An 18,579-nucleotide genomic window follows, 5' to 3' on the forward strand; every position below is an offset into this window, starting at 1 on the left:
CTTTGAGAATCTTATAAATAAGAGGTTATATTTCTTATATTTCACACAACAAAAATCAGAGCCTCTATCACTCTTCTCATCTTCCTTGTCCTTCTCTGTTATTCTACTAAAAATTACATTAGAGAAAGTTTTGTTTAGGAGTTTGAGTTATAAATAGGACCACATGTAATTCTTCCAAACTTTCCTGGGAATTAATCCTAGTGTGGTTTCTTTCGACCAAATTTTTTGACCACCTTTAAAATTATTTTTGATCTTATTTCCCGTAAACTTAAGAAGAGCAATACCCATTGTGTTATAGCTTCATCATTCGAGTGTACGAATTTGGAAGCACAGTGTTAACGTTGGGGGCAGTGACATTCATTTATGATTACACCGATCAGGGCAGAATCGCTTTTAAGGCAGTGGTTCTCCACGATGTAATATTTAATTATTTATTTTCCCTTATTATTTGTACTTGTCAGTGCTAACATTTTTGTTTAGCAGTAGTAATTATCCAACAATTTAGAAGTGATTCCTACTATTGTAGAAATAATGTCTCTCGTCGTTAATAAATACATCCACAACAAAACGACATAGCTAAATGAAAAAGAAATTGTCACACTCAAGTTTGGAGAACCGGTTCGGTTTAAGAGACTACATTGGCAAAGATCGCCTAAGTTGCGAAACTTAGATCGGATAAGGCTGGTACTTCATGGCAAAGTAATTCATAGAACTCCGCCAAACTTGTGGAGTTCCATTACGCGGATGATGAATTCTTGATGGTGGTGAGAACTTTATTAGGCGGACCTTCCAACTAATAATATCACCACCCGTGTTTTTTTGTCGTTGTTGAAGTAAGCATAATAATTAATGGGACACATTTAAGTTATCTAGCATCCCAATAGAGGTAACGTGTCAGTATTTAAGACACTTGGAAAGCTTTGTAGGATGTGATTAATTAATGGAAGTGTGTGAGAATAAGTAATGATTAGAGTAAATCTTGAGTGGGATTTGGATGTGAGTTATCTATAAATAGGATAACATGATAGTGGAGAAAAGATTTATGTTTCATCTTCTCTGCTAGATTTTGTTGTTATCGAAGAAAAACTAGAAGAGTTCTTCGTTGTGAGCGAAGGTGTTGTCTGTTAAGCTTAAGAGAGTTTCTATCCTAAGTCGTCTGCTGGTAAACTCTTAAACCTTATTTTAAGTTTTACTAGGAAGGAAGAGGTTATTATAAGAGTGGTTCGGTAGGATTTTTTTCGGATACTGGGAAAAAAGGAAACTTTTACCCAAAAAATGTTTGCATGTCTATAGATTCTTGACATTTCATAAAGTTTTGGTTGTTTTTTATGATTAAAGAGGTTGTTTTATTATTTTAGCCAAAGAAACGGGAGAAGGTCCCAATAACAAAGGGAAAGAACCAGTAGAGTAGAAAAAACTCTGAGTAAAGTATTCTGGTGAGTTCCTTTGTACTTTAATTCTTTAAATCTGTGTTATTTCAATTAATGGTTATCACTGCATATCCAGGTAAGGGCTTTATCCCATGTATCTGGTGTTCGTGTCTACGGAAATGTGTTCAAATAGTCATTACATGTAAGGGTATAAACATGAAACAGACCCAAAAAGTGGTATTCATGGTATAAATACTCCTTCCTTAGTGTACAAGCTCTGTATCCAGACTGGTGTAAGGAGGCAACGGAGGGATGTTGTGAATAATGATAAAAAAGGAAGACACGGGATATTATGTTTTGCCTCCGATAAGGCACTCTGGTGCAAACCGTGACTGGTGAAAAACTCGGCCTTGCGAGGGAACATGTGAGTGTTCAGAAACAAGGATGAAAGTTATGGGGTACGGAGGTGATGAATGGTAAATAGCTCTAATGAGCGGTATGAAGATACAAGATTAGAAGCTAGCACTAGGAAGAGAATATGTGGGAAAAAAGGTGCATACGTGAAAATATTTGTGCACGTTACATGTAAAGTGGACAATAAGTCTGATAGTATAAAAAGAGTAGCCATGTAAGTGGTGTGTTCGAGGAGCAAATGTGCTGGTCTGCCATAAGCGAGTTTCTCAAAGTAAATAATGTAAGCTGGTAGGTTGAGTCTGATTGTGGTAGTATCCGCCAGCCGATACTTCGGATCATAAAAAGTTGTACCCGTTGAGTATGGCGCGTTGGTCCTGTTGAGAAATGTCTTCATAATTGTAGTAAACATGTAACTATTTTCTATTTATTTGAATGGTGAATAAATAAATAAAGTTAATTTCACATTTTACTATTATGTCTTTTATATTTTGCATGCATAGTGAAATTGTGACAAGAAAATATTAGCTCATTGATTGTCTAAGTTCAAACTGAAGATAAGTGACATTGTAAGAGCGTTTACATTGCGAGAAAGACAACTTACTTCAGTTGATAATCTAAATAAGTTCCTAATCTCGTAAAAAATCAAAGTGAGCATTTGATTCAAATACTGAGAAGGATTATTATGTCGTTTACAATTTCAATTGGGAAGATGGGTAGTCTTGGCTATCAGAGCAGTTGGTTCCACGGGTAGAGACATAGATGTATTCATTGGTAGAATAATAAGAGGATCAACACATATCAGCGTGCTCGAACCACATCCTCCTGCATTGACAAGAATATATTTTTTTTCCGTCGAGCTAAAACTCAGTCACACTCAATTAGTTAAATTTATTTATTTTTAAAATTTATTATATTGAAGGATGTGTTAGTGGCTTTTTCCCAATGGGATGACCCCGGTTTAGAATTTTTATTGTTTTGGTACGACGATTTTGTTTATTTTTTCATAGTAAACAAAAATAAACCTAAAATCAAGAATAAGGGAAAATTGAATATAATAATCTAAACTCAATAACTAAGATTTAAGTACTTATCTATAATTCATCACCATCTTTAACCATTAGTTTTTGAAATTGTTTAGTTAAGAATAAATAATGAGGATGTCTATATTTAAAAAAAATCACAAATAATGATATAAGTCTAATTCTTAAATCATACTATCATTTTTTTACCCAACTATAAATTGTCACCACTTTCCAAGACATGCCACCAAACTTATATTCCATCTGTTTATATATTTAGAGCCTTAATAAATTCATATCACATAATAAATCATTAGGTTACGGCAGTTAGAATGTTTAAGATCATGACTGAGATTTTACTAATTTTATATAAAATATCTTTAAAATAATTTAACATTTTATTTAAATAATTTCTTAATTAAATTAATGATAGATATTACCATGTACGATAGAGATAGAACATCATATAATGACAATAAATACTACAAATTCAAACATTTATTTTTTATTTTTACTTTTCATATATTTACTCTTTTTTGGTAGAAAAAAGGACTCAACATCTAGAAAACATGTTGATTAAACTGTAGAATCTGCAGGATGGAATTAGGTGGCTTTTCAAAATATTGAATTCTAGTAACGTCTTTGAAGCCTAGCTTACAGCTTCATTACTCTCCTTTCTGATTTGTCTAAACCAAACCTCCCAATCTCTTTTGCTAAGCATTTGTATCTGATTGCCCTCATCTCTAGTACTGTCTTAAATTTGTCTCAAGTAATGAAATAAGCATAGCATTACAACTTTCAACTATTACTTTCTTGAACCCTTTCTTCCATGCCACGAGAAGCCCATCCTATAATGCAGTAGCTTCAGCCTCAACAGTGGAAACTGTCCCCAAGTATCTTGTAAACCTAGTAATCATTCTCCACCGAGCCTCCTAGAACACCTCCTGAAGCAACACCACATTTATTATTCCTCATTGACCCATCTACATTAAGTCTAATCCAACCAACATATGGTGACTTCCAATTAACCTGCAAACTAGATTCCATATGAGTTAGGCAAATTCCACTTCTGCTACTTTCAATATTCCTAGCCTAAGCCAAGGCTACTAATAACATATCTCTGCTTGAACTATGTTGGTTCTCAAAAATGAAATCATTCCTATTCTTCCACAACAACAAACAAATAATACAGAACATGCTCTTCCAATCACCCCCGTAATGTTCACTCTTCCCAAGTTAAGGAGATTCCAAACTTTGAGATTTAGAGAAAAGAAAGTATTCACAACCCGACATGGAAGAACTGACAACGAAGAATATCAACACTCAATTCCAAAACCGCTCCACAAACAACACAACCAGCCGCATTAGACATACCTCGTCGATGCCTTTCTCCATTAGTGAGCAACCATTCTTTCAGAACAAGCCATAATAATTGTTTAACCCGTTGTGGACTTTTGCTTCTCTAAACTAGTCACTACATACAGTCCTTTTGCTTCCGTCTCCTTTGATTTAAAGCTTTATAAGTCTCTACTACCCAAAATTTTCCATTTGCAGTCCAATTCCACTTGATATAATCTTCCCTGTTAGAAGCGGATGGTGGTTTCATTTCCAAAATACAACATACAATCTCATACGACAGTAACGACTCAAAACTCTCCACTCTCCACCTACCATTTTGATCAACCATATCTTGCACCATGACATTGTCCACGCTAAGCTCACTACCCAAAATATGGTTCTGTAAAGGACCTAAATTTGGTCTCCAGATGTCCTTCCAAAAATTGACCATTCTCCCATCTCAAAGCGCCCAATGAACATCAGCAACCACTTCAGACCAAATATTAGATAAGGCTCTACAGAAATAAAAACATCTTTGGCAGTTACTAGACAACGGAAAACCTTCAATAACATTATATTTGTTTCCAAGCACTTTAACCCATAGAGAATTCTCATTATGGAGGATATTAAAGCCCATCCTTAAAGAGAAAAACTTTATGTTGGTCCTGCAACCTCCTCAATCCTAGGCCACCATTATCCATAGGCATACAACAACTATCCCAGCTCATCAAAGCAAGTTTTTTAGTGTCATTTGAGGAACCCCATAAAAAGCATCGTGCTATCTTTTCTATCTCATTACAAATACCAATCCGAATAAGAGTCGAGGTCTTAAAATAATTGGGAATAACTAAGAAGACTGATTTAACAACTGTGACTCTTCAGACCATTGAAAGTTTTTTTGCATTCTATCCTGTCAATTTCCTCCGAACCTAATCAATTAAAAATTGATAGGTGGATAAAGTTACTCTCTTATGTAAAATAGGAACGCCCAAGTAGATACCCAAGTCGTCCTTTCTAGAAAATTCCAAAGATCTGCTAATAGACTCGGCTAATTGCTCTTCAGTGATCATAGAAAAGAATACATTATTTTGCTAAGACTAACTTTGTGACTGGAAAAACTGCAAAACAAATTTAAAGCTCTCTTTTAACGCCTTCGCTTGATCATGATCAACTCTACAAAACAAAATTAAGTTATCTGCGAAGAGATGAGACAATGTTGGGTTATCTGCGAAGAGATGAGACAACGTTGGGCCATTCCTACATAATAAAATCGGGCTTTTTTTCGAAATTGATTCAAAAGAATTTACTAATTATAAAAATGACTCAGGTGCAAAATCTTGTAAGAAAATGACTCGTTTCCTACAATGCACATCGGTGCCGCCAATGGGCCACACCACCCCGTCATCATTGAGCAATCATCAGCTTTTAAAAAAATTTGGTTGTCGTCTAATAAATTGGCGGCACCAGACTGAAGTGTGATTATATAAAACATTCAAGGACTTGATGAAACAATTACCCTTTTTAGATGGCTGAAAGAACGGTGTCGCCTATAGTATGGCAACACCAAATTAAATGTTTTCCAAATTTTTGGTCTATTTGTATGTTAGGTCTGTCCCCTTTTGAAATTAAATTTAAATAACCCTTAAAAATATAAGAATAACAAAAATAAACCATTCTCATTTTTTTATCTTTTTAAAAACAATAAACTTAAAATTTTATATAAAATTCTTATTTAAATTACCTAAATATATCACTCAAAAATTTTCTCAAGTTTATCTAAGTTCAAATATGCTAGAGAATGAATTGAAAATGTTTAAATTTACTTTTTTTCATTTAAGTATTTTGCAAATAATATCTTGTTTATACATAGTACAATAAGAGAAGAGGATAAGAAGGAGCAAGAAAGAGGTCAAGGTGGGCCAATGGGGGTCGATTCACCTATAGAGGTTGAGAGCCAAAATAATGACAAGTTGATTGAGAGGGCAAGTGCTCAGAGTAACTCTAGGGTACTTAAAATTTGATCCCCTATTCATAGTTTTCTAGAGTATTTATAGGAAAAGTCTCATTGTCCACAGGTATGATATGACTAGATAAACGTTCAATCTCGTTAAATGCGTAATGAATAATCATAGGTATGTATCATAGGATTCTATCAATATGAGGTAGTAAAATTTAATAAACTTATTATTGTCTTGGAAGTGTGTTCATATTAAGACGTCATTCTCCTTTAAACCCGAGTAGTAGGTCCCTTTTGAAGTGAGACGGGTGGTCATACTCACAAAGTCAATGCAAAGTCAACCATACTTTTTAGGCTTACCATGTATTTTCTTGACGAAGGGATATAACATATCTAAATTTAAATACTTTAATTATTATTGGCTAGAAGATATAAGTATCAATTTTCAAATCTCCATTATTTAAAGAAAAATATTTGTTGTACAAAAAAATTCACGTCAGAAAATAGGTTTTGAGGATAATGTATTCTTTATTTTACTCTTATAAGATTTAAACAATTCTCTTTCATTTAATATTACATTTATTATGTCGTCGCGAAAGAAAAATTTATTGAACCTCCTTTTCAATACCAAATTCCTTGTTTTCTAAAACAATCTGTTTACAACACTCGAATGACTAGGTTTTAAACAATACCCAATTTATAATAAAAAATTTAATAAAATCCTACATTATATTTATAATATCTCATCATATATTTTATTTCACTTTTAAATGCAAAATAATTTAATGAAAGACCATATTACATCATGAAAGTTAATAACTTAATATCTTAAAATATATGTTATCCTCATGCCATGGTAAATGCCCGCGCGCCTGCGTGTTAAAACGAGTTATTTTGGAAAAAAAATATTTTAAAGAGCGGCTTTAATTACAAACGCACAGTGTCAATTGTAATATTTATAATTCCGATAGAACACGTAATATTCTAAGGGGTCAAACCCAAAGGAGATGACGATTGAGTAATAAATGAAATGCACTTTAAAGTACAATTTTATAGAATGGCAAATCATAACAAGAAAATATTGCAAGGAAATTAAATATGCTACCCCAAGGACCTAATTGTAAAGAGTACATTACTGTGAAATTAACCAAAAAATGACTAACGGTGGTCGGTTGACTTCGATGTGGTTTGTCGATCTTCGAATGAGGGACTTAAATCGCTTAAATTACTAACGTGGCTCAATTTTATCTCTCGATCTCAATTTTACCAAATTAGACAAATTAGCTTGGTTTATCTCTCGATCTCATCGGATAATTCGGGACTAACGAATTGATGCACAACAAGATTACCTCTCTGTCTCACTTGTCTAGATGTTCCCTTAGAGGGGTCAATCCTAAGTTTTTAGGTTCATTCAAATTAATCCAATTTATTACAATTTGGTTTTTCATCAAAAAATAATCTCACCATATTTCTATCAACCAACCCCCTTAAAGGTTTAGCTACTCATGCTGAAAATACAACTAACAACCTGAATATGAAAAGCAAAGAAGCCATTAAAGTAAAGCTTAAGAAAAATATAAAAGTTGAGATTTTTAGGTAAGAAAGCTTAAAGAATATGAAACGAAAAGCATTAAAAAATCTAAAGCAATAAAAATAAAAGGAACAAACTTTAAAAGAAACTAAAATACATTAAACTAAAGTTAAAAATGTCATTACAACCAAAGTACAGAGACTAAAAGTACAAATAAACCTAGCTACAGTGATAACTAACTTAACTAACTACAAGAACACAAAGAACAAGAAGAAAGTACAATAAAATAAACTCTAAATCTAAGAAAGGAGAAGAGAAAATAAAAACCCTAGAAAAATTTACAAAAAAAACTAAGAGAAAACCTAGAGAAACTACAACTAGAACTAAGCTAATGTGCATTCCTCTCTCCTCAGCCAAAAATGGTTATTTTAGGCTAATGGTTGATGCATTTTTGTTGCCAAAATTGCCCCTACACGAGTCCTGTGTGACTGGTGCGTCGGGTGGACAAAACTACCATTTTATCCAATTTTGTCCTCTCATGATATCAGTACCACAATACCCCAAAAAAGATTTATCGTAATAACCTGATCAGTTTCAAACTTGGGGGTCTTCTTGGAGTGTGGATATCGCAATACCACTGAAAGGTGGTCTCCAATCTTCAAGCCCGTTGGCTGTATCGCGATTCCAAGGCTTGGATATTGCGATACCCTTTTCTTTGGTGTTGTTTTTGCTCGTTTTCAACCTCCAACGCGTTCCTACACCACTTAACCACATGTTAGGGCCCCCAATTGCACTATTAGCCAAATTGGGTCTCAAAATGAGTAAAAACGAGGTATTTACACTTATTAACTTAAAATCTATAATGTACGGAAAACTATGAAAAATATGCTAATTTACTTGAGAATAAGCTCTTTAAGTATATCGGGAAACCCTAAGTTTCCATATCAAATTACAGCAAGTTAGTAAACTTAAAATATTTGCAAAATTAATTTTAGATCTTATTATATAGTCAACATTCCTTATAACAGTCCCATTTGTATGCAAGAATTTTAAATGTTATAAAGAGGTGGTTGTTATATATACACCTATAACAACATTTAAGATTTATATCCTATTTTTATTTTCAAATTAAAAATATAATAAATTAATAATAACATTAATTAGTGATCCTTAAATAGTATCTTTAATAAATTTTAAAAATGTAGTTCCATTTATTAAATATTATTTGCATTCAATAAAATATCATTAATAGTTTTATGTAAATTTTAAACATTTTATTAGATCTAAATTATGACACATCCATGATGTGGGTGAAGAAACAGTATGTAAAAAATAATTTAATGGTTAGATGAAGCTTTAGTTGAAAGGGTAAAGACATTGAAAATCATGTTGTTTTAGGTTGAATATCATCAAACATATTTTTTTCTAGATTTCACATTATTTAATTTGAAAATATATCGACAATAATATTTATTATTGTATAAAAGGTAGGGTTCTCAATAATTACTCATCTAAGTTGGGAATCGAATGAAACGTGACACGAACTCAATAAACCCCTTAAATATGGTATAAATAGTATTTTAATTAAAATTTATTATTTTTATTTCACTTTAAGAATAAACCTTGTAATAGGCCATTTTAGCCCGGGCCCGAATACATAAACCTTAAAATAAAAATACAATAAATTACAGACCCAGTTTTAATACCCAATTGTTGCCTGGAGCCCAAATTAACTAATCAAACCCAATAAAACTTGACCCAATTACATTTGGCCCAACAAGGCCCAAGTGTGCAAACCCTAGCCCACAACAGGTCTACAGCAGCAATGGAAGCAGATTGAAGCAAATCGACGCTTTAGCAACTGCCCACGCCACAGCAACCGTTCCATTACCCACGTCGTACTCACACGTTCAGCGGCCCTGCAATGCTCGTTTCCACGTTTTCCTTCACCTGCAATAAACCACAAACAGCGGGTGTGATTGAAGGGATAGAAAATTGTAAAAAAGATTGGGCTATAAAAAGCCAATCGATTTCTGTTGTAAGGGTTAGCAAATTTTGTATTGAAGAGAATACTGAAAAACAAAGAATAAAGAGGGAAAAACAATTTTTGAAGGTGAGAATTTGCTCCGTTTTTTCCTTTTCTTTTTACTTTTTTTTTCTTTTATTTTCCTACTTGTTTCTTAAAATAAACAATAAACGAAAAGAAAAGAAAGAGTATACTTACCTGCGAAGAAGGAATCCTGCTTGTTACCCGAATCGGAGTCGGAGAGGGGCCTCAGACCCGCTGTGGAGGTTGCGGTGGCTTTGGGGGGGTTGGGTTAAAGAAAAAACCCTAGCAGAGAAAACCTCATCCCCTTTTTATTTTTTTAAAACAGAAAAATGAAATAGATTTTTTTTTTTAAAAAGTAAAATTTTTGTTTTAATAGTATAAACAAAATGGCGCCGTTTCGCCTGTACTATCCGCCTTTTTAATTTCAATGGACTATTTTCGCAATTAGTCCTTCTGATTCTGTGGTGTTTTTTAAATTGTTTTTTATTTCTTTTAAATTAAGCAAAATATTTTATTACTGTTTCAATTTGGTTCGTGTTGCTACGCAGCGTTTTGAAAGATGGGATTAATTTCCCTTTTAATCCTCCTCCTGTTGAGCGCATTTTAATTTAGTCCTTTTTAGTGTTTTATATCTTTAAATTCAGCCTTTTAATTCTGTTTATTTTACAATTTGATCCCTAATTGGTAGTTTTAGGTTTACTTTAGTTTTTTTTTTATATTACCGATATTGTTATTGCATTATTATTTTTATAATGTTATTTATTATTATTACATATATTTATGCGCATATGTATCCTATTATATTATATATATATATATTATTATTATTATTAACATATATACATATTTTTTATTATATTATTTATGCATATACACGCATATGTTTTATTATAATATATATGTATATATTTTAAATGTTCTTTAAATGAATACACATACATATTCTATTATTATTTTATTTTCTTAGGCTTTACATGCATATACATACATACGTATATACATTATTATTTTATAATATTTATACATTTTCATATTTTATAATCCTATATATATATATATATTTCTTTTATAATATGCATATTTATACATTATTCAAATTATTATAAATATATTCTTCGCATGTTTTTATGTATATATTTTCATATTTTCATAATTTACTAATATATTATACTTTTATTTTTTTACTTTTTTTTTGTAAATGTATGAATATACTTTATATGTATTTTATTATTGTTTTCATTACTTTTGAATTCATATATATATATGCACTAACATTTTGTAATACTTATGCATTTTCTATTTCATATTCATACACATACTTGCAAAATTCACTTATATAGCATTTATATATATCATATACATATATTTTAAATTAAAATATTTGTTTCATAATGCATTGTTTTTCAACACATTTTTTTAAATACATTTTGATTTTGTCAAAACATTAAAATCATTTTTTATGATTCAAAGGTTCTCAAAATAAAAAGCGATATTCAAAGTTAGGGATTTTCGAGGAAAATTGAGCCCTAACGTATTGGGTTCCGATTTTCTTTATTAATTCCAAATAACCGAAAATATCGTTATTTAAAATTTATAAAAAAAAATCATTTTCGGGAATTCAATATGTTATGTCCTAACACATTGGGTATGACATATTGCTTTCTCGAAATGAAGATTTTCTTTAAAAAATTAATTAAAAAGCGATATTCAAAATTCGGGGATTTTAAGAAATTGTACCCTAACGTATTGGGTCTCAATTTCTTTGCATGACTTGAATAATTGATTATCCCTTTCAGATTTCAACATTTGAGTTTAACAAAATCTTTTTAATTTTCGACACCAAGACATGAAATAATCAATTTGGTACCGATTTTTGGGCGTTACGAGGGTGCTAATCCTTCCTCGTGCGTAACTGACTCCCGAACCTGTTTTCTCAAAATTCGTAGACCAAAATCGTTTTTAAGGTGAGCTGATCACACCTCAATCAAAGATAGGTGGCGACTCCAATTTTTATTTTTTTAAAGTCGATAACCAAATTTTTGTTTTTAAAAATGGTTTCGACAAACCTAATTTACTAAAATTTGAGACAAGAGATTATCTTAGAGAACTAATTTAGTAAAGAGTGTACTTTATAGTTTATTGGCAGTTATTGTTATATATAAAAAGTGGCATAGAATACACAAAAACATATAATAAAATCAATTTTACAAAAAACTTGATCATAATTCAGTTATTTCATATAACTATCATTAAAATATAATATTCACAAACTTAATAACAATTTTTATAAATAGAAAAGTCATATAATATATTCATGTTATATATTTAGGTAGTCTACCAAATTGTTTGACTTAACCCTTAATCATTAGTCTTAACTTTTAATCACAACTCTAACCTAAAATTAAATTATGAATAAAACCATATTAAAAATGATATAATTAAAATTCAAAAGTAATTTGATTTACAAGTTAATATTCTTACACAAAATTAACAATTAAAATACAAACATATTATACAACAAATCAAATAAACCTAATTAACAAATTATGAAGAAGATTATATGCACAAATTATGGTAGTTAAGGGATTTATTTTATGTTTGAAACTTGTAATCAAGAAAGTGTTGTTCTTTTATAGCTAGAAATGAAGAAATTGTTTTTTTGGGGGGTTAATTTAATGAAATATGCTAAAAAAATTTGAGAAACTAGGTTGATTTTGTAAAACTTTACCGGTCTACGTTGTTTTTCTTCTCTCTCCTGAAAACGCATCCTATTGGGCGTGTTTTCACTGATGTGGCAGTGAAAATTGTAGGACGCATTTTCACTTTGGTAAAAAAAATTTGCAGTTGGAAATTAAAAGTTTGTAGATTTATTTTTGTCTGTGTTTGAAATAGACATGGTTATAGTTTTAAGGAATGTTTGAATTTATAATGGTATCGTGGAACTAGGTGACCTACGAATTTCATCTGTCATGTGAGTATGGAGTCATCACCCTAGAAGCCGAATCACATTGCAACTCAATGTTACAATTGACACTGATTATACGGTCTAGGGTTGAAGTGTAACCAGGGCTTCAAGTTTACAAAGGTTATGTTGTCAATGGATAGAACATAAACGGGATCATAGTTGACAGTGGTTATGCGGACACGACAACGAGTTTGTTATCAGAATAGGATACTTTATAAAACTCAAACATAAATACGAGGAAGAAAAATGCAGTGACGTTTCAGTATATTCAAGTAATACATCTTATCCACCACCATCGAAGGCGGTGGCCCCGTTATTATAACCCATGACAGCATTGGGGTGTAACAGGTTATTCTAACAAGGTTACCGCCTTCGATGGTGATGGACAACATGAATTATTTGATTATACTAGAAGGCCCATTGCGCTTTCTTTCCTCGCACCTATGTTTGAGTTTTATAAAGCACGCTCCTCTGATGAGAATACTCGTTATCATGCTTGCATTAGCATCGTCAACTACGACTCCATTTATGCTCCATCCCTTAACAGCATAACCTTTGTAAACTTGAAGCCTTAAATACACTTCAACCTGAGATGGTATAGTCACCGTCAACTTGGACCTCGAGTTGCAAAGTGATCCCAACTTCTCAAGTGATGGCATCATACTTAGACGGTAGGTGAAATTTGTAGGTTATCGAGCTCCATGACATCACCGTGAACCCAAACACAACTTAAAATTATGACTATTTCTCCCTTAAAGTGAGAAACAAATAAATCTTCAAACCTGAAAATTTCAACACGCAAGAAAAATAAATAAAAAAACAATTTAGAGGTGATTGAGATGTGGTGAGTAGGGGATGAAGAATGAGCATTTATATAAGGGATGGGGCAGGGTATAAAGGGAAAAAAATAATTTTATCTAGGGAATCCTGGGTTGTAAGGCTTAAAAGCAACCAAGCTAGGGTGGTTAAAATGGGCAGAAAGAAAAGGCTTCCTGCATGGGGCATTTTCATCTAACATGGTAGTGAAAACGGTTCTTGCAGGGGGCATTTTCCACTAACACGTTAGATATGTGGCTTGAAAATGCGTCCTGCAGAAAGCATTTTCTTTTTGCCCGTTTCAACCACTCCAGCTTGGTTGCTTTTGAGCCCTATAACCCGGGATTCTTGGGATAAAAATTTAATTAAGAAAAATATAGAAATCACACATGTAAAACTCGAACGTCGAAGTTAATATTAATTATTGCAGTGAGTACACTATCTTATTCATTTATTCATTATTTTTTATAAAGTGTAAGTTAATATTAATTATTAAAGTAAGATATAATATAATTCACAAGTCAAAGTTTTAATCTTTTCCAAACCTTCCGAGCAATTCTTTACTTTCTGAAAATATTGTACTTAACAAATGGACTGAGAAAAACTTAAATGAAAAATAAATAATTGTTAATTTTAAACACACAACTTGATTGTGTTTAAATCAAACCAATTTAATAAATTTGTTTCGTATATTGTAAATAAGTGTACATTCGGGATGTAAAACAAAGTATACAAAAAATTACAAAATTACAAAATTTGAAAATAACATAATTATCGGCATCCCAAATGTATGCCACAACCGAGTGGGAGTCGAGCATGCCTAGGATTCCGTCGCACTATGTCGACTTCAGCTTCATATTCACGTGCACGTTGTGGTTGATCATTGACTTCATCTCATTCCTCCGTGGTTGATTGTGACCATGTCCTAGCCACCCATCGTAGATCCCTCTCAAGTTGAATCGACAATTACGGGGATAACTCACCTCAGTAAAACAACGATGATGGGGGTGTTTGCAACACTATCAACAGGCCAGTATATGGTGGTCGCATGGCCCGATTGCAGATAGAAGGTGGGAATTGAAGGTTATATCGAAAGCATCGATGTTATTGGCAGGACCGACATGTAATATGGCATGGTGGGTGGCGATCGTGCATAATATATCCCTGAATATGTTGATGCAGGGAATGATAGGGCGTGTTATGGTGATTATGTAAAACAAACCAGAACTAAAAGTGATGATGCGGGGAATGAGTGTGCGTGCTTTGAAGCTTATGACAAAAAATTAAGTTAAAAGAAAAATAAATGAACCACACTAATAGAGAGGTTGCACGACAATCAGGTCCTCTGGTATAGATGGCAATTTCACTACGTCTCCATCTCTCGACCTAGGATTAATGGGCCCTCGTCTTGGTCTCCTACAGTGACGTTGCCTACTCCTCTTTGTAGCCAACAACAGATACGACTTTCCATTTTGCCTAAACCAATCCATGTAACTCGGAGACGTTGCCAACTCCGATGTGAGAAATGGTTTACATGTTGTCAAGAAATTGTACCTACGCTCCTACATCTCAATATACTTCTTGTGGAATGTTGACCAATCTTCCCCGAATCTATCTCATAAGTCGATGAGAATAGCCTTAATCGTCAATGGGAATCTAATTAGATCAAATCTGAACCTTGAAAATGTACACAACACACTATGTTAAAAAACAATCAAACTCCATATTCAAATTTAGATGTAATGGATTTTAAGAACCCGTTATGAGATCTAACTTTTGGGGATACATACATTTCACCATTAAACAGATTGGATATGACAAACTCAATCATAGTGCATGAACTCAACAATCGCTCAATACGGATTCAGCCAAACGAAAGAAAAAAAGATAAGAACAAAAGTAAATCCAATTAAAATAAAAAAATAAAGGGAAATGAGAGAAGAAGAAAATTGGTGATGACGATGCGGTGACGAAACGATGACGGCACGATGAGGTGATAGTGCAAAAAGGATGACATAAGGAGGAGGGAAAGAAAGTGATAGGTACGGTAGAATAGAAAAAGAAAGAAAAATAAAATAGAAGAGATGAGATGAGATGAGGGAATAAAATAAGGACGACGAAAAGAAGCAAGAGAGCGGCGCAAAGTGGTATAGAAGGTAGTGCAAAGGGCGGTGATGGTGGTGTACGGTGGCGAGGACAACACAAGTAAAAGAAAATAAGAAAAAAATAGAAGGAGAGCAAAGAGAAGTGGTCCAAATGAGGAGAAGATGAGAGAAATGAAAATCAAAAGTCAATAGGTGAGATGAGAGCAAGGGATAGAAAATGTATGAAAACAAGAAAGAAAGAGAGGAGTGTTGGATCTAATGTCCTAAGTGTAGTATTTTCATCTAAGTACACTTGTAATTTTTCAAACAGATTGATAGTAAAAAAAAGTCATTGATTACATTAATATACTTTGTATAATTGTCCTTATATGGTTTTTGTACGCAAAGCAAAATGGAAGGAAATATTACTCACTAGTTGTCTAATGTTTAACTAATACTAAAAGATATTACATTGTGGGGTTGTAATAAAGAAATCAACTTATATTATGTAGACAAACCTAAACATGTCCTTAGTCTAATCAGAAATGAACAAACCGATTGAAAGACTAATATGTTATCTATTAATTCCAATTGGGGAGATGTCTTGTCTTGGGCATCGGAGCGGACAACTTCTAGAATATAGATATATAGATGTGGTTGATTAGACTGACAGTACATCAGTTTGGACCCAAGCAGAATAGATTTTGAATCTATTTATGGATTTATTCACTTGTGACGTTCATAGTGTGGCATACCTAAATCCTAAGTGGATGGCGGACTATGTATGTGTGACCCGTACACTTTGATGTAAGTAAAAGCTTGAGTTCAAATATATAAGGAACCAAAAGCAGGTGCATTGGGTGTACAACTTCTACAGTCTGATTGTCATTCACAACAGTGAAATTCATAGTCATAGACATTGCTAATGATATCATATTATAGGCATTACATGGTTAATGAAAAGTAAACGTGGTCACAGGTCGTTCGCCTTTGTGATGGATGATTTGATCACTATTTTATAGTGGTTAACTTTTCATGAAGGAAGATGTAATGGTTACTATGAGATAAAATGGGATCATATTGGGAGAACCAATATTATCCCAAATAGATCAATGATATCATATGAGGGTAACACACTTATGACAAGGTCATTGGACGAGCACTGAGTAGTTATTTTTGTAATGGTATGCCGTTAGGGAGAGCTTAGTCACGATACTATAGTGGAATGATTTCATGACTAAATGAGTTTATTATTAATAGGTGAAAACCCGAAACTTAATTATAAATCATTTTAGCCCTAATTACATATGTCCAATCGGTCCCTCCGCTAGCTCATTCAAACCAGAAATGAATTACAAGTTTGAATATAAATGAATAGAATGGATAGGAAAAGAGAAATGAAAAACATTCAAGAATGATTATGGTTTTTTCCAAAATGGAAAAATAGAATCATTTGGAAATGAATGTAGGATTTCCAAAAATAGAAATGGAAATGATCCTTTTGCAATTCTATATGGATTAGTTAAAAATGATCGAAAGAATGAGTTTATATTTTTGAGTTATTTTGAAGCACGAAAATGAAAATAAACCATTCGGTCACAACAAACTTGTTGAGTTATGAAATATTGAACATATTTTCTCGAAAATTTACTAGGGGTAAAATGGTCAAAAATTTTATTGGGGGTAAAATGGTCAAAATTTTATTGGGGGTAAAATAGGAATGAGAAATTTGTTTAATATAAAATATTAAAGGTTATTTTAGGAAATAGAAAAACTGAATCGGGTTGGATCACATTATAGAGTACTAGGTTAAAAGGACTTAGGAAGTACTCGTAATTAGACCATATATAAGAGAGACCCATATAAGGGGAAGCACACCTTGTTAGCCCCTCTCCATCTCCTAGTTGGACTAGGAAGTTATTTTTCTAGAAATAAACTTCTACAATTCAACCAAGGGTTCTACCTTCTCTCCCTATAAATAGATGGCACCGGTAAAGTTATTTACAGAAATTTTAAAGATTGTTACTCTACTGAAAATAGAGGGAATTTATTTTTACCGATAAAGCTATTTACAAAAATTTATTTTTTCTAGAATAACAATTTTACTGGGTTTTATTAAAGAAGAGAGAATTTTTATTTTCACCAAAAATAAAATAGAGAAAACATTTTCTAGTTCTGTGTTTCAATTCAATTAGTTCGAGCCAATACTAGGAGTAGTTCGTGGTATAAGAATTGCGGTGAAGATCATTTGTTTGAAAGCTAGGAACATTAAGGATCCACTTCTCCGAAAACACATGTACGAATTCAATTAGGGTTTATTGGTATAAATATCACAAACCGGATTAATTTTCAAAATTTTAATTTTTCGCTATGCAAGAAAACTATTTTCAAAACGAATTTTTTTTCCAACAAGGAGAAAAGAGAGAAGAGAAAGAGGAGACAAAAATTAGTAAATTTTGGGTCAACCCATCATCAACTCCGCCAATAAAGAGGAAACAATGGTTGACTACGATGGAGGGTCAAATATTTTTAAAAAAACGTGTAAGGGGACTTGAACTCAGGTCACAATATAAATTTTACTATTACTTAACCACTAGATCAGATACTCATGCTTGTCTAAGCTCTCAAAGCAAACAAATATAAATCAGGGTGTGACACGACTTTTGTCATGTTGTTTAAGGGGATAAGATTAAATGCTACCTTATCAACAAAAGGAGTTGTAAATTCATGTTTCACAGGAACATTAATCAAATGTCAGTATTCACTACTCAAATGTGATCGATCCTTTCTTACCCAAATGTGCCTATATTGTGGTTTTCTTGTTCCATTCATTATTCTAACAAGTGTAGTAGTTGAGTTGAACTTCTTTCAATCTCTCATCATTCTATAACTGTGGGGTCTAATTTGTTTATCTTTCGCACAATAATGGCATACAATCTTTCTAAAGTTTTTATTCCCAGCCTCATGATGAAAGGAAGAACCCATATATTTAGCATTAACAAAAATTGGAGGAGCAATAGTTTCCTTACCTTTTT

General features: G+C 32.5%; 1 long non-coding RNA gene across 1 annotated transcript; it reads right to left on the reverse strand.

Annotated features, from left to right (window-relative positions):
• Nucleotides 1-9,207: 9,207 nt before the first annotated feature.
• LOC105775271 (uncharacterized) lies at nucleotides 9,208-10,050 on the reverse strand. Its single transcript, XR_008190092.1, has 2 exons — nucleotides 9,854-10,050; nucleotides 9,208-9,579 (listed from the first exon to the last, which is right to left on the reverse strand). It is a non-coding gene; the product is annotated as an uncharacterized LOC105775271 (long non-coding RNA).
• Between the last annotated feature and the right edge of the window lie 8,529 nt (nucleotides 10,051-18,579).

The sequence above is a fragment of the Gossypium raimondii genome, chromosome 10, assembly GCF_025698545.1.
Source record: "Gossypium raimondii isolate GPD5lz chromosome 10, ASM2569854v1, whole genome shotgun sequence".
NCBI classification, from domain to species: Eukaryota; Viridiplantae; Streptophyta; class Magnoliopsida; order Malvales; family Malvaceae; genus Gossypium; species Gossypium raimondii.